Raw genomic sequence first — 15,673 nt, 5'->3', positions numbered from 1 at the left:
AACCGAGGCGGAACAACCGTTCGGTCTGTCAGGCAATATATTCATAGACATCAAATTATATAATTTAACAATAAGTACGTTATAACCATATTTGCTTTACGCTACGCTTTATCTCTTTTTTATATATATAATAAATGTAAGAATTCATAATATCTTGACCGGTGTCTAAAAATCAATTCATCTAGAAACGGAACGTTGCAGGGAAAGAATTCAACTCCAATATCAAAATATAGTATTAAGTATATTTATTACAAATTGATACGTTAAATACAAAATATACGACTCAATACGAAGTTTTGAGCGAAATTTAATTATTTCCCTGCAATATTACATTGAACAGTACTAACTAGGTATAGTAATTTATATTCATAAGTTAACAAGAATTTAAGTTATTATAATTTCGAAGCTTGGTCAAGGCGAAACGAAAATTTTAGTATTTCCTGGTTTGAAAGTGTAAACGGAATCTGGGGGTCTAAAAAGGTAAAATTATAGCTAATATTCGCAAGTATTAAATTAAGTTATCAGACAATATTTTGATGACGCAAGGAAACGATTGGCTCTAAACTGCAGCAATACCAAATCTGGGAGTCAGACAGACACATTGTATGCTAATATAGCGTGGTTTTATGAATACCTTATTAATAAGCTTTAGATGTTATATTTTATAGCAATGATATTTAGATTTCTGTAACTATGTCCAAGAGAGCTCAACTCTGCCTACCCGATACAGGCCTGATGCTGTGTATATGTCTATGAGTTTGTTTTGGATAAATATTTACAATCTGTACAGGGTGTTAGTGACATTGTAACGAATACTAACAGAGGTGATTCAGATCATTCTGAGTTAATATCAAGTGGAATTTTCCGTCGCAAAATTTATGTTTTTTTTTAATTATTTTCATATTTATACTTTTGCGATACATGGTCTGAATAATCCCTCAAAGTTTTCGTTACGATGTCACTAACACCCTGTATAATAATTAATAATGTTACCATTATGATTACCGTATCTTTCAACTTTTTAAAAATAAGGTTGTCCCATTCACACACACACACACACATACACACTAAGCCTCACACACCCATACCCATTTGAGTATTTTTTTTTCTTTCTTAAGAAACAAATAAGTAACAGTTTCATGCAAGCAATAAAACTCCCTACTATTCGGGAAGGTTGACCTAATTCTCACAAAGTCGTGGTTTTCTCGTGCCCTGTGTAAATCTAAGCACATGTGCTGAAGTTAAGACAATGAGGGTGGGTGGTGGGTGCCCCTCCCTCGCCCTCTCGCCAGGAATTTGTTATCTCCGCGTAACGATGGGAGTTTGAGATTAATTCCCGTTACAAAATAATATTTTGTACGGAATTAGCTATCGCATAAAATTGAATTTGATTTACTTACTGTAAAATTGATAGGGCTTAATATAAATTGCAAATGGATCTCAAATTCATGTTGTTGTCATTGAAACAAAAAACAGGGCCCTTCCGGGATTTGAACCCGGGACCACTCACACCCAAAGCGAGTATCATACCACTAGACCAACGGGCCGGCTGTAATTATGGCTTTAATTTAAACAAAGATTACGATTTTACATAATAAAATTTATTTAAACAATTGTTTAATCAGGTGTAAGAACAGTTGAATTCTATGAACAGTTCGACTGCAGAGACGGAAGCAAAAGTGCGGCCCGTTAGTCTAGTGGTATGATACTCGCTTTGGGTGTGAGTAGCCCCGGGTTCAAATCCCGGACGGGCCGTGATTTTTTGACAAAGAGTGACATATCACATATCAAAAATAATTAAACTAAAACGATCGAGCTTGACTGGTTTTAGAAATATATTTTTAGCGAAAGAAATCAAAAAATAAAAACAGTTTGAATGTGACATCTATAAATAGATAAAATTATAAATCCGACTTTATATTAACGTTTTCTGGTCAAAATATACTGATATATCGATTTTCAAAGATTCAGTATGTTCAAAACTGTCTCCGGTAACTTCTAAGTCACATTTAACGCCAAGTAATCGCATAATCATCAATAATCTTTAAACTCACAAAAAACAGATTTCTATCTGGACAAAGCAAAGGTGTATTTGGTACCTTTCATTCAATACTCATCTTTAAAGTAATGTTGTTAAGGTTTAACTTTTGTACTTTGATGTCACTGAATCCCGCTGCGAATCGAAGACGAGTGAGATTGAAAAAATAAACAGATTTGGGATTATAATTAATGAAATGTCACCCGATTTTGATCTGCGAACCTACCTGAGGTGGTGGACACGTAAAGAGTGATATTAGTCAGACACATTTCTTATGTTGACATTGTTTAATGCCTAGATTTGTAACGTAACATTTACAATTGCATACATGAGTAGAAAAGGGATTTTAAATAATAATGAATAGGAGAAAAATAGATAAAGCTAGAAATTAGTATAATATCCAGGACTAACATGCACAATTGCAAAACGTGAGAAAATTGTCGATTGATTCAATAAATTTTGTTGAAATCGATATTTTTTTTTCCTAACATGCGTCCCACGTGATTTTGTTCGTATTTTGACAGAACGACACGACTTATTTGGATTGACATATTCACCAATCGACAAAACGACATTATTAAATCGTCAGAATCGGTAAAATTACTGTGAGATTTTTTTATCACGTTGCGCATGTTAGTTCTACTAATCGAACAAGGGTTGGTCTCAGGTTATCTAGGTGGCAATATGACTAACTAAGTACATTAACGACTATATCACAAAGCGACTAGATATTATCATTTCACCTAAATCGCATTTTGTCCTCGTCGCAAATGTACTTGATCGCAAAATCGAATATGATGAATATTAATGTGTGTATATGTTAACGTATATATGTGTGTCGTAGGTTTTACCTAAATAAGCTATTATATTATTTCTTTTTATTTTTTTACTAGATAGCGGTTTATCTAGTTTGTGTTTTGTTTTATAAATCATGTGTTTGATGTTCAGTCAAATGAAACTGCACGACTTTGATTTAATCGACTACAACACGTTGCTTATAAATGTGAGGTGACATATGATAATGTCAACTTCTCTGGTATAATGTACCATAAACGTAATGGATAATGGCCCAAAAATATGGCTAGCAAGCAGTCATTAAGTGTTCGTCTGATGGCATCTGCTAGTCACAAGCCCACTCCGAATCAAATATACCTCTATATTATAAAAGATTTCCTATTATATACGTATAACTACGTAATTATCAACATAACGATCTTGAAAACATCGACAGTTAAAATGAAAGTGTCCTGGGAACTACCCCGAAAACAATTTTACCGGACGAAATTCATTCGCCGGCATTAAACGAGCGAGACCAATGCAAGGATCGCAGGCGCATCCAGCGCGGCTTAGAATGCGACGAATTTGACAAGTCACCGATTTTTTTATCCCCGACCCAGATTATCTGGTCTTACCCCACTCGATCAATCTTATCGAGGTAACTATTGCATCTTTCTAGATCAAAAACATCCTAAATCCACCATCTCTTCTTAATCAACTGTAAACTCTAGATTCTTCGGGCTAAGGTTGGTATCCGCGTGAAATGCGTTAATGGAATATCTACGACGGTGGCTGAATGCGCAGGATCATCGCCGGATTCCGGGAAATTCGCCCCGCGTGAATACCTGCCTTTACAGGTAAGCGGTTACGTACTAACAATGTATAGACATTACTTTAATATGAATTAAGGCAATGTAGATATTAAGAAAACACTTGTTGACTTATAAAAACTGTTGGTGACGAGAGGAAGTTGTACACTTTGTCTTCAAAAAATTACGACTACATACATACATAAACTCAACCTTATTCCCCACCGGGGTAAGCAGAGACTATAGAATTCCATTTGCTTCGATCCTGACACACTTCTCTTGTTTCCTCCACATTCATCAATCGCTTCATACACGCACGCTGGTTCAGAGTGGTACGTAATTACAACTAATTCGCGAAAAAATATATTTATTAACGCTGTCGCTAGTAAGCTGAAAAAATCAAACTGAGAAGACAAAAATCAAATATAAAACATTAAAAATCAGAACAAATTAAAAAAGATAACAAAAGAGGTTGTTGCCAACAACAACTTTTACTAGTTGTGTTCAATTATATAGATATTTACATGTTAAAATCAATAAAATTCCTTTTACAACTTTCTGATGTAGGTAAGCACGTAGTGAAACACGTCAGAGGCCTTTGGCGGCTGGAACCCTGACACGAGGGTTGATGAGGTTGGTAATCTACTTCAGAACCCATACAATAAGAAGAATAAAATTCGTCGTGGTTATATACTTTCGAAGAGTTAATAAGTATTAGTCGCTACAATCTATTTTTTTTTACAACAATCAATCAAATTTTTGCTACAATCTATAGTTTTGTTATACGAGTTGCAGCTGAAGAGAAGAAGCGGATATCTTTACCGCACCACACACACACACACACACACACATACAAGCATTTATAGAATTGATATTTTCTTTTTAAAAAATGTTTTATGATTTAGTCTATGTTTAATTCAAGTTAACTTTTGTTTTGATATTTTCAATTTTTATTTTTCTATTTTGTTATTTTCTCTTGACCATGTCTTTCTGGAGGTGGAGGCCTGGAGTACTAAAACACAGGGTATCCTAGTTTAGGCTCCAGCCTCTACAAATATTGTATTTTTGTATGTATTTATTTATCCATGCGTTTTTGTAGAGGAAATTAAGATTTTACTTACTTACTTTACTTACCACAGCCGCCGCCGTCGCCGCCTCTATCACCGAATAGCTCTGTACAAAATATGACTTGCTATTTGCCCACAGTCCGCGTCCTGTTATTGTTGATCCTCTCCCATCCTTCTTAAACAAATACATACGCCAATATCACAAATTAATACCGTCATTTTAAATTTTACCCTAGTCGAGGGGTTTAAAGTTCTTAGAAAACGTTTTTGCTTAGCGCCGATCGATTAATTCGCTAAAAATTATAATTGTGTAATGTGTCGGTATTCCTCTTAGCAAGGTGTATTTCAAGGTATACACACTATTAAATAGAAAATAAAAATGGAACAAGAAAAATAATCTTTAAAAGTTTTTGCAATATGAAAAGAACAGTATCTAGCCTTAGTATCGATTTTAACTTTTTGTGAAACGTAGTACATTAATATCTGTATAACAAAAAGAGGGCTCGTCCGGGATTTGAACCCGGGACCACTCACACCCAAAGCGAGTATCATACCACTAGACCAACGAGCCGCTTTCTTGCCTCCATCACTGAAACGAAACCTTTCAGATAAATCAATATCACAAGCAGCTCTATGAAAACATTTGTGTAAACAATTTTGATTCTATAAAATCATAAGGATAGTTTAAATTGAATACTAGATTTCAGCCGGCCCGTTGGTCTAGTGGTATGATACTCGCTTTGGGTGTGAGTGGCCCCGGGTTCAAATCCCGGACGGGCCCTGCTTTTTTCCTACTATCCTCTGCTGGCATGCAGGGCTCGCAACAAATCACCACTCTTTACTTTTTTATTTAAGCAAAATATTTACTATAATCAAAGGTAAGTTAATTAAAGGTTTTGCAGTGACATGGTTCGTGTAAAAACAGCAGATATAATATCATAAATATTGGAAACATATTTAATGGCACTTCTGATTGAAATATAACAACGTACGGTTTTCCCTGGAATATTACTTACTTATTCGCTGGTACTCGCGTCGCTTACACAATAACTTTTTTATGACAGAATTATATCTGTGGCTCGGGTGAAATTACAGGAGAGAGCTTACATAATATTTTAGGCGGTGGTACTGAAGCGTTTTCTATTTGCAATACATTTTGCCTAATACACTTTATTACTTCTCATTCGTTGTATCTCCCATACGAATTGCGGTTAAACGGAACTTTATTATTTGGAAAGCGAACGGGCGCAGATGCGACGCCGGAATAATTTTCAGATGTGTACGATGTTATGAACCGATATGCAGCAACTCCGTGTTTTACTTACGTGGAGAGAGATGGGAAGAACGCGAGGCTGGGAGGCTTTTATACCTCCCGACATGATTAAACTGTTTGTACGGTATGCAATAATTACGAGTATTATATATAGTTATCTAGTTCTTTGATTTATTTGCAATTAAGTACAGTTGTTAAAATGTGTGTGTGCTTTAATTACTTTGCCCACTCGTAGACTGTAGTAAAAAACGCTAATTGTTTTGCCACTTCGAATTTAATTGACTTTAAGTAGTTATAAAGGTTACAAACACGGCCGACAATAAGAGATAGACTGATGAATATAAAATTAATTAAAAAGTAAAGAATTAATATTTTGATAACCATTTTTTAAAATGTATTTTTATGTTGCAATTGTTGAAATATATAATGACATAATTGTCAATACAATTGACTAACAACGGAATTATTCCCGCCATATTAGTGCGCTCACAGACCAGCGATCACGTCGTCAACGCCTTCAGCGATATGGTCAACTTAAGTTGGCCATTTCATGAAATGATCGAACATAATATCATGAAATGATCAATATTCTAAGATCTGCCCACGACAAATGCAAATGCAAAGCAAATGGAATTCTATAGTCTCTGCTTACCCCGGTGGGAAATAGGCGTGAGTTTATGTATGTATGTATGTATGCCCACGACATGTATAAGTAGAAGTAGTGTCGGACTTTATAAAGAGCTCTGTTTCCGTTCCTGAATAGAATATTTGTGAAATTCAATGGGTATATCAAAGTAAAACCGAATTCAAACGTACATTTTTACTACCATTCATATGTAATACTTACAGTATTTATACGGTTGGCGATTTAATTTATTCGTGTATTTGTAGATGCTTTCATTTTAATAATTACTATGTAAGTAAAAACTGCTTTTTGGTTTTCTTATAATGGAACAATAATGTTCCGTGTCATGACTCTAGACGAAAAAATACTTCGGATGTCCTATGCCTTCGAACCAACATTATTTTTTTATTATTGAAGACCGAGAATAGAAGATGAATACATGTCATCGATCTCTTTTGAGGAACCAATATTTTAAAAGGGCATGCATTATTTTTTGGTGAAAAGTGAATTGGCTTCTGTACTGTCTAAAGTGTGTTTGTTATATCTATAAATGTGCTATCTATATATGGCTTTGAACAGAAACGTCGGGAAGAGCTTGTTTTAAAACGCGACGAGCTGAAGGCCCGACCATCTGCGGCCATAACATTATAATTATATCGGAGGTGTGCTGACGTGCAGTGAATGTGGCCGTACATTCACTGCTAAGATCGGATACTTCAGCCATATAAGAGCGCATCTTAGGCGTTCCTAGATTGGAGACTTGTCGCCATGGCCGAATACGGCTGGAAAGGATATATATGTGTTATTTTCAGCTGTATGTTTTCCTTTCAAGTTGGTGTGAAACAACATAGGTATCTAACGTAGATATCTGCTTTACAAAGCTAATTGAGTTTCCATTGAACTTTCAAAAATAGGGCCCGTCCGGGATTTGAACCCGGGACCACTCACACCCAAAGCGAGTATCATACCACTAGACCAACGGGCCGGCTGACTGGCATATGCAATTTCACTTTCTGATAACTATTACAATGTATCTACGTTTTCATTTGTTCAGATGTTTTCCATGTACACACAATTTTCGAGAGACTATCATAGAGAAACCTTCTAAGCCGCCATGTTGATTTAGATGGGTATATTAATGTTAGGACACTGTAGAGCACTGATCTTCTACTATAGAATAAAGCATAAATCACACCATGTTAGCTCAACGCGAGTTTATTCAGTAGAAACTGACAGCTGTGTTCAAACCTCAAAGCACTATTTCTCTTGATAGGTACATCATTAAAAAATATTACAAAATAGCGTCAATAACTGTATTAAATACAAAGAACAAAACGGAACATCTTACAAAAAGTAGGTACAACATGTAGAATATCCGCCTGAGCGATCAACGAGGCAGCCCTCAAAGAAATAATCTACTCGCGGGTGCATTAAAATATAAATATGATCGTTAGCAAATCATTAGCCGGTACATTTTCCTCTGAAGGATCGCTCCGTTTGCTATCAATCGAGCAAACAGTATTCCCGGACGAAAGGCGCTTTTAAATGGTACACAGAGTTTTTTTTAATAATCCCGATTCTATTTGACTGAAAGTACCTACGGGCTTTCATAGGATTCAATGTATTAATTAGCAGCATTAAATACTCTTACCTGTTTTAAAGAAAAATCGTTCAGTACCATTTTCCGCAAAATGATTTCTTTTGAAATACGGTAAAAACACTTTCACGGAAAATCCGGCTTTCGTACACTTTGTTTTGTCGTATTTTCTTAATTAATTATATCGTTGTTTTGTTTTTAGCTACGTCCTAAAAATAACTGTTTCCAGGATTGGTGACTGCACTATTACATAATGTTCATTCGCAAATAAAAAGTATAGTAACTGTGTAACATTCTATTTCAGCTCGTTTTTTAAATAATTTGTACAGAATTTGAATTTATAAGCAAAAATTTTGTCTTAACTAAAACTGTATTACGTCTGTGCAACATTTTAGGGCCCTAAGCAGTGTATAACGATAGAAGCGCAGGGTTGTCCCCACAGATTGTGCAAATAAAATATAAGTAGGTAGCTAAGCAAATAATTAGTTGCATTCGTCGAAATGTTTATGGTGTATTTTTGCATTTAATAATTGATAATTGTCATTATCATACAGAGTAAAAAGGTATAAAATTAATTTATAAATTAAATAATGTTGTAGAGACAACCTAATGTAACGTAACTTTTGATTTAACATCCTTCAATCTGATTGATAGAATTTTGTCGACTTTAACGATAAACGTATTAAGTGTAATTTATTAACTTCAAGTACGGCAAGCAGACAAGAAGAAAATAGGTAGTAAGGTACATCACCATCATCATCATCAGCCGGTTGCAGGTAAAGTACATATTGATGTCGATTCCCGTACAAACCATCTCATATTACTTTAATTTATACCTGTCATTTTCTTATCCACCGAAAAGGAAAGGGACATAGACAGGGATAATAGACAGGCATAACATTTATGGAACACACGTCAATTTTAGGCAGAACTATAACAACCCTCTCAAATTTTAGATTGAAACTGAATTAAGTTAAGAGCATAAGTCAAACGGGTTGCTGCAAAATGCGTATTTGATTCGTCCGGATTATTCGTTCATGTACTCATTCATTTTAAAATTAACAGCTGTAATCATCCGTCCCTTTCCTTTTTGGCGGATAAGAAAATGACAGGTAAGTATAACATAAAATTAAATTAGAAAAGTGTCTGCAAAAATCAAGTCCACTCCTTCATTTAAAAAAAATCATCAAACGAAAGAAAGAAAGAATCAGCCCTACGCATCAAGCTCATTTTGTCATCTGCGAGTCTCGAGCAGTAATATCTCGATTAACATCAGATACACGACGAGGACCAGATCATTTTGATAGCCAGACCCCGCCCAGAGGGACTCAATGACTCTATACTACATTATTGCTTTTATCGATCATTACTCCAACCATAACTTTTAATAATCAATTTTTTCATACGAAACATTAATACGTTTATGACACTGTATTTTATTTTAATTATATTGTCCGGTGTTTTAGAATATTTTCTCAGATACTAAAAAGCAGGGCCCGTCCGGGATTTGAACCCGGGGCCACTCACACCCAAAGCGAGTATCATACCACTAGACCAACGGGCCGCTTGCTTTTCAAAACAAAGTTATACATTGCCTAAAACTATACTTCTCTAAAACCATCTGTGCATACAAATTCAGTAAAACAAGTGAGTTTAATCACTTACCAATAAATTTCGATAGATTCATCAGCCGGCCCGTTGGTCTAGTGGTATGATACTCGCTTTGGGTGTGAGTGGCCCCGGGTTCAAATCCCGGACGGGCCCTGCTTTTTATAAGTGAATCGAACGTTAATTAGCTTAATAACCGAACACATTGACGTCGTCTTCTCAACTCAAGAAGCCTGTTTCTTTAGCGGTACGACAGGTACTCGTCTTGGATTTGAATGGAGCCTACTTCTGTGTTTCGAAAATCTATTTGCCCTTAAAATGTTAATCCCTCCAGCAGTTTCACAATTTATAACCTCAACTTTAAAACCCGGCTCGTGGGCCGCGGACATTTGAATGTTTTAGCATTACTTAAATTCTCATTCTTCGTCTTGTTTGAGGAAAGGGAATCATCTTAATGCCCGTAATTATACGGATTCAGAGAATTACTCGGTCATAAGTAAACAAACGAAATGCCCTATTTACAATCGTAAATTCGAAGAGAAGTCTCCTCAAAGCGGGTGAGGGCCACTTCTCTTGTTTTAGTTATTTTAATTTCCTCCATTGTCAAGGATGCTTAGAGAGATAGCTTAAATATAAATCTATTTTATGAAAATACTTTACCAGGTACTTCTTAGCTGTGCGACGGGTATTTTATATTTATCCCAAGTTAGCTTAAAATAAATTGGGCGTCACCTTATATTCATAAGTACTATATTTATAATAATAATTATATTTCATTTCTAATTAATGATGTAACACAATGTTTGTGCTTACCTAAAAGTAGGTAGGTATAATTATTAATTAAATAATAAACACACATACTCAGAATACGAAAGAATAAACAGTTTTCCCTGAAAAACAAAACTCACGAACACCATGGACAAAAGGAAAACTTCCCCAATTAAACAACATAAAAATTCCATTACGTCTTTAGGAGCAAGATTTATGTATTGTTGACATTAAAAATTGTAATTAAAAGTAACATCAATCAGCAAGAGACACTTCCACAATGGCAGCTTCAAATCTCTTAATTTCTCGTTGATGGAAAAATTTCAATAAGAAATAAGTACTTGGATTTATTTTCTTTGTAAAAAATCGCCTAATGTAATATTGTCTCATGCAAACAATACGATGATTTACGTAGAGCAATCGTTATAAACTGTGGGACGATTGTAGAAGAAAACTTTTATCTTTGAATGATTATTGCTATTGTTCGTTTTTGTATGATAATCTATTCTTGTATCAGCCTTAGATTAATCGTCAGGGAAAATATCTGTGGGCAAACTGCTTAGACAAATGTACACCGTACTATAATGGAACATGCATCTTTATTCAAAAACGAAAAATAATTTTGTTCACTAAGTAACTATAATATGTTCACCGACAAAAAAAACTCACGTTTGTACTTTGTAATAATTGCAGTAAACTGTGAAAGAAATTGTCCTGAAAGAAACTCGATGTCACTTTTTGTATACTTACTAATTAATATGGCATAGTTCTGTGAAATGTAGGCGCACCTTCTGTTGAGTTCTACGATATTCCAGAAATGAAGGTCTTATCACACTGGGATACCACGGTTGTGCCACCAGCGAGAAATTGTTCGGGATTCGTAATACAAAAACTTTATTGCACATAAGCACAACATTGACAATTACAAGATATAAGAATAGAAGTACCATTGCCGGTATATACAACTACTTACATACATTTTGTTGCTAACAGGGTCGCGACACCACGGTACAGCGCTATGAGATGGTGTCCAAGTGAGATAGGGTCCTTATCATCCCACATTTTATCAAACGTAGTTAGTTTTTGTACTTTGATTGTGTGGATCAAGAATTAACAGATGAATTTTCTACATGATATACGTATACCAAAAAATCTTCTTTTCATTAGGTCAGGTGGCAACTCGCACACATGACAACTGGCACGTGTGTGTTATTAAAATTTGTGCGGGTTGACCACTTCATTTCACTGTCAACGCAGTATTTCTTGCATAATATATCAAATGTGACTGTATCCAACATTGTTTTAATTACTTACAGTTTTAATAAGAAGCAAAACAGTCGACATAAAAAGATCAAGTACCTATCTACGTAGAGTTGTACAATTATATCGTATTTACAACGATACGAGTGAAGCAAGGCTGATGATAGAGGGAGGCGGAGCGTTGTTGATACTTGTAATATTACCTCACAAATAATAAAAATGGTATCTTTGTTCTGCAAAAGCCAGTCATTCGAGCGATTTTTAAATTAGGAACCCAGACGTCACTTAGAATAAATTTAAAGAATTTCGTATTTTAACTTTGACATCACAATATATCTATGAAAACTTAATATACTCACTTAAAAACAATAGAGAATTGATTGAAAAAAATAGTGATCGGCACACTGTTAACACCTGGAATAAAAATAAACTTGCTTTACATGTCAGTCCACTGATAAGATCACTAGGGGCAATGTCATACGTTTTTCCAATAAGATTCCCATTGCCATTCAGGTAAATTCTGAATGTCAATGGAAAATCTTATTGTAAAAACGTATACTTTGAACAGTTTTAAGACTGATTAAAAATATACTTTGTAAAAAGTTTATTAGAAGGTTAGTGATTTTTTAGAAGATATAAAATGTATGAAGTTAACTGTCTGGGAACCGATATTAGGCAGCCTAATTAGTGAATAATAATTTTATAACAATATTTTATGTTATTTTTTAAGAACGTCTAGGGCCCGGTGCCTTCTTTTCCTCGGCTATACAGTTTAAGAGAAGCTGCAGTAGGTTTAGGCGGATGAGACGTTCGTTATGTAAACATTGACAATTCAACTATGTTACATACTGAATAAAGATATTTTCGAATTTGAATTATGACGATATTCAGTAGGTATGTGGCACTACAGGAAAACTTGAACACACATATGTAAATTCTCCCTTATATGTATTTCTCAGAGTTACCTTGACATACATATTACTTGCTTTCTACACGTTCCCAAGATTGTTTCTTATTATTTGTTGTGACATATTATTCTAATGGGGAGGGCTGAGGGCTCTCACACGGTATAGAGACTAGACAAAACTAACATATAAGTACTACCATTATTATTCGTAAGCAAAAATTTAGTATCGATCGCCATCGACTCGCAAAGAAGAAGTACTCCCATTGAAATACAAAATATTATTATTTCACCTACAAGCATGAACGACACTAATACCTTGTTTTCAGACCAATTTATTAATTGACTTTTTTTTAAAACACTACACTAACCCTAACCTCCTACACCAAGGTTGATGAGGTTGGTATTCCACCTCACAACCCACAAATGTAGAAGAAGAATACAGTAAACTTTGCTTGGTGAAAAATGAAATATAACACAGCATCACGCCTATACCCCGAAGGGGTAGGCAGAGGTGTATAGCATATAAGAAAAATGTTTGATGTACTAAAGTCTGGTAATATATTTGGATTAAAAGCTATAATCACCTAATGGTGATGGCGAGTGTAATGGGGACCTTTGCGCCTGGAATAACTTGGGGGGATTGTTTGACGATTAGACACGTAAGGTCTTGAATTGTTAATTTATAAAAAAAAACAAATTAGGTAAGTTATGTTGTATTAAAAAGCAGGGCCCGTCCGAGATTTGAACCCGGGGCCACTCACACCCAAAGCGAGTATCATACCACTAGACCAACGGGCCGGCTGATATATGAAACAAAATCACTTAAGGAGTTTTTCATTTTCACCAGTTTATTTATACACCAACACACAACCACCACACGCTGCAATTAATCGTCTATTGTTAGTACACACACTTTGAAATAAATGAAGTTAAAATGAAATGAATAAGTGTATATAAATTAACCATTGTAAACTTAATTTCTTCAATCTCAAAAATATATGTATGTCGATTCATTCTGCTAAAACATACCTACTAGTTAAGTGTATAGTACGCAAAAAACATATATATATATATATATATGTTTGTTTTATAGAAAATCGACCGCTATTCTACTAAATATATAACTAGAGTTCTAGCTTACAATCGAAATACCTCAATTTATGGTTTTCACTCAATATAATATGTACCTATTATATAAAACCATCCACTCTTTCTCATCTTGTGTGCGCCCACATGCTCAGAGGCTTACATGTGTGTGTGTGTGTGTGTGTATGTGTGTTAGGGAGGAGGTTACTTCACTTTTTAGTATACAGAACCAACGACTAAGTAAATGGTTGCTAAGGAAATGTTTTATACATAATATTTACTCTAAGAATATGAAACCGTCCGCTTTTCTAGCAACAATGTGTCTACAGAGCTGTCTGTAGCTTGCGAGCTAAATGGCTGGCGCGCGCCCCGGCCGGCTAATGAAATAAGATCCTCCCGAGCTAAGGAATGGCGGAATTAAAACTACATAAATGAACACTGCCATTCCAAATGGGAGTTTCCAGCGGTTCGCGTAAATGGAATACCCTATTTGTATCGCAGTGACGTCTCTGTTTACGAATCTGTTTAGCGGGATTGTGTATACAAATTTAAGTACTTCTTCTATCGTGTGGGTCGTGAGGTAAATTACCAACCTCATCAACCCTGATGTCAGTGTTATTACTGAGCCGCCAAAGGCCCCTGACATGGCTCATGTAACGACTACTTACTTGCATAAGTAAGTAGTAGCCGGGACCAACGACTTAACGTGCCTTCCGAAACACGGATCATCTTACTATTTGGACAATCAGGTGATCAGCCTTTAATGTCCTAACCAAACTAGGAATCACAAAGTCTCTGCTTACCTTGGGGGGAAATAGGTGTGAGTTTACATATGTGGTGGTTACGTTTGTGTATGTGGTACTTTTTAAAAACAAAATGTGTTGCTACAGCCTATTGTAAAGATTCATGCATTTTAAAGATAACTAGCCACTGGCCTGCAAAACTAAGTGACTTAGTTTTAAAATTTAGTTGAAATGTATACATATGTATTATTAAACAGAATAATGACTTTAGTACAATTATTGATTATATTTCAATAAGATAACATTCTACAATCGTGTCAATGCGCAGAAAGAATTAAATCCGCCAAAGTACGTAAATCAGTGTTGTGACGTTCATTAGCATAGTGATGTATCAGTCGATATTAGGTCGATCGACTCTTTTCTATTTAACAGTAGTATTATAATCGAGTCCGATTATATTATGGTGTTATAGTAATAAAAAGCAGGGCCCGTCCGGGATTTGAACCCGGGGCCACTCACACCCAAAGCGAGTATCATACCACTAGACCAACGGGCCGGCTGAAGATGATCAACGTACGATAGTTCTCAATTTGGAACTGTACAAATGAATCAGCTGTGTCAATAAAATATCAATATAATTTCAATAAGAATTATTTATTTAACAAATGACAGTCAGCCGGCCCGTTGGTCTAGTGGTATGATACTCGCTTTGGGTGTGAGTGGCCCCGGGTTCAAATCCCGGACGGGCCCTGCTTTTGCCACCATCAATTAATTTTGTTTTTGGCGAGTGAGCCGTAGCTCGCCACCTATCACGTTGGTCTAACAGAAAGTCGGTGAGTTGTGGGTACTTAGGTCATCTTTCGATGGATGTACCTCAGACTACCCCATTTGCGATATAGTCGTAAGCTTTATTTTGTTTGTTTTCTGTCACAAAAAAACTTGCAATTTCAGATAAAGTAAATGTATTTTTTATTAAAATGTCTTTGTAGATATTTACCGACAAAAGAGTAAATTAACGCATTGTAAGGGCATAATTACGATTGCGGGGTTTTGTCGGCAAGTCCATGAAAGTGAGGGCTTAGAAGCCTTTTGAAAGAAGTCATCTGGCCCTTGAT

At 35.4% G+C, this 15,673-nt stretch overlaps 10 non-coding genes across 10 annotated transcripts; 4 read left to right on the top strand and 6 right to left on the bottom strand.

Annotated features, from left to right (window-relative positions):
* Positions 1–1,475: 1,475 nt before the first annotated feature.
* On the bottom strand, positions 1,476–1,547 carry Trnap-ugg (transfer RNA proline (anticodon UGG)). The gene has a single exon. It is a non-coding gene; the product is annotated as a tRNA-Pro (tRNA).
* A 136-nt stretch (positions 1,548–1,683) lies between these two features.
* Trnap-ugg (transfer RNA proline (anticodon UGG)) lies at positions 1,684–1,755 on the top strand. The gene has a single exon. It is a non-coding gene; the product is annotated as a tRNA-Pro (tRNA).
* Positions 1,756–5,190: 3,435 nt separating this feature from the next.
* On the bottom strand, positions 5,191–5,262 carry Trnap-ugg (transfer RNA proline (anticodon UGG)). The gene has a single exon. It is a non-coding gene; the product is annotated as a tRNA-Pro (tRNA).
* Positions 5,263–5,400: 138 nt separating this feature from the next.
* Trnap-ugg (transfer RNA proline (anticodon UGG)) lies at positions 5,401–5,472 on the top strand. Its single transcript has one exon. It is a non-coding gene; the product is annotated as a tRNA-Pro (tRNA).
* Positions 5,473–7,502: 2,030 nt separating this feature from the next.
* Positions 7,503–7,574, bottom strand: Trnap-ugg (transfer RNA proline (anticodon UGG)). Its single transcript has one exon. It is a non-coding gene; the product is annotated as a tRNA-Pro (tRNA).
* A 2,104-nt stretch (positions 7,575–9,678) lies between these two features.
* Positions 9,679–9,750, bottom strand: Trnap-ugg (transfer RNA proline (anticodon UGG)). Its single transcript has one exon. It is a non-coding gene; the product is annotated as a tRNA-Pro (tRNA).
* Positions 9,751–9,878: 128 nt separating this feature from the next.
* Trnap-ugg (transfer RNA proline (anticodon UGG)) lies at positions 9,879–9,950 on the top strand. Its single transcript has one exon. It is a non-coding gene; the product is annotated as a tRNA-Pro (tRNA).
* Positions 9,951–13,455: 3,505 nt separating this feature from the next.
* Positions 13,456–13,527, bottom strand: Trnap-ugg (transfer RNA proline (anticodon UGG)). Its single transcript has one exon. It is a non-coding gene; the product is annotated as a tRNA-Pro (tRNA).
* A 1,515-nt stretch (positions 13,528–15,042) lies between these two features.
* Positions 15,043–15,114, bottom strand: Trnap-ugg (transfer RNA proline (anticodon UGG)). The gene has a single exon. It is a non-coding gene; the product is annotated as a tRNA-Pro (tRNA).
* A 122-nt stretch (positions 15,115–15,236) lies between these two features.
* Trnap-ugg (transfer RNA proline (anticodon UGG)) lies at positions 15,237–15,308 on the top strand. Its single transcript has one exon. It is a non-coding gene; the product is annotated as a tRNA-Pro (tRNA).
* The last annotated feature ends 365 nt before the right edge of the window (positions 15,309–15,673 follow it).

Source organism: Pectinophora gossypiella, chromosome 2, assembly GCF_024362695.1.
Source record: "Pectinophora gossypiella chromosome 2, ilPecGoss1.1, whole genome shotgun sequence".
Lineage (NCBI taxonomy): Eukaryota > Metazoa > Arthropoda > Insecta > Lepidoptera > Gelechiidae > Pectinophora > Pectinophora gossypiella.
This window is presented reverse-complemented; position numbering and strand designations above follow the sequence as displayed.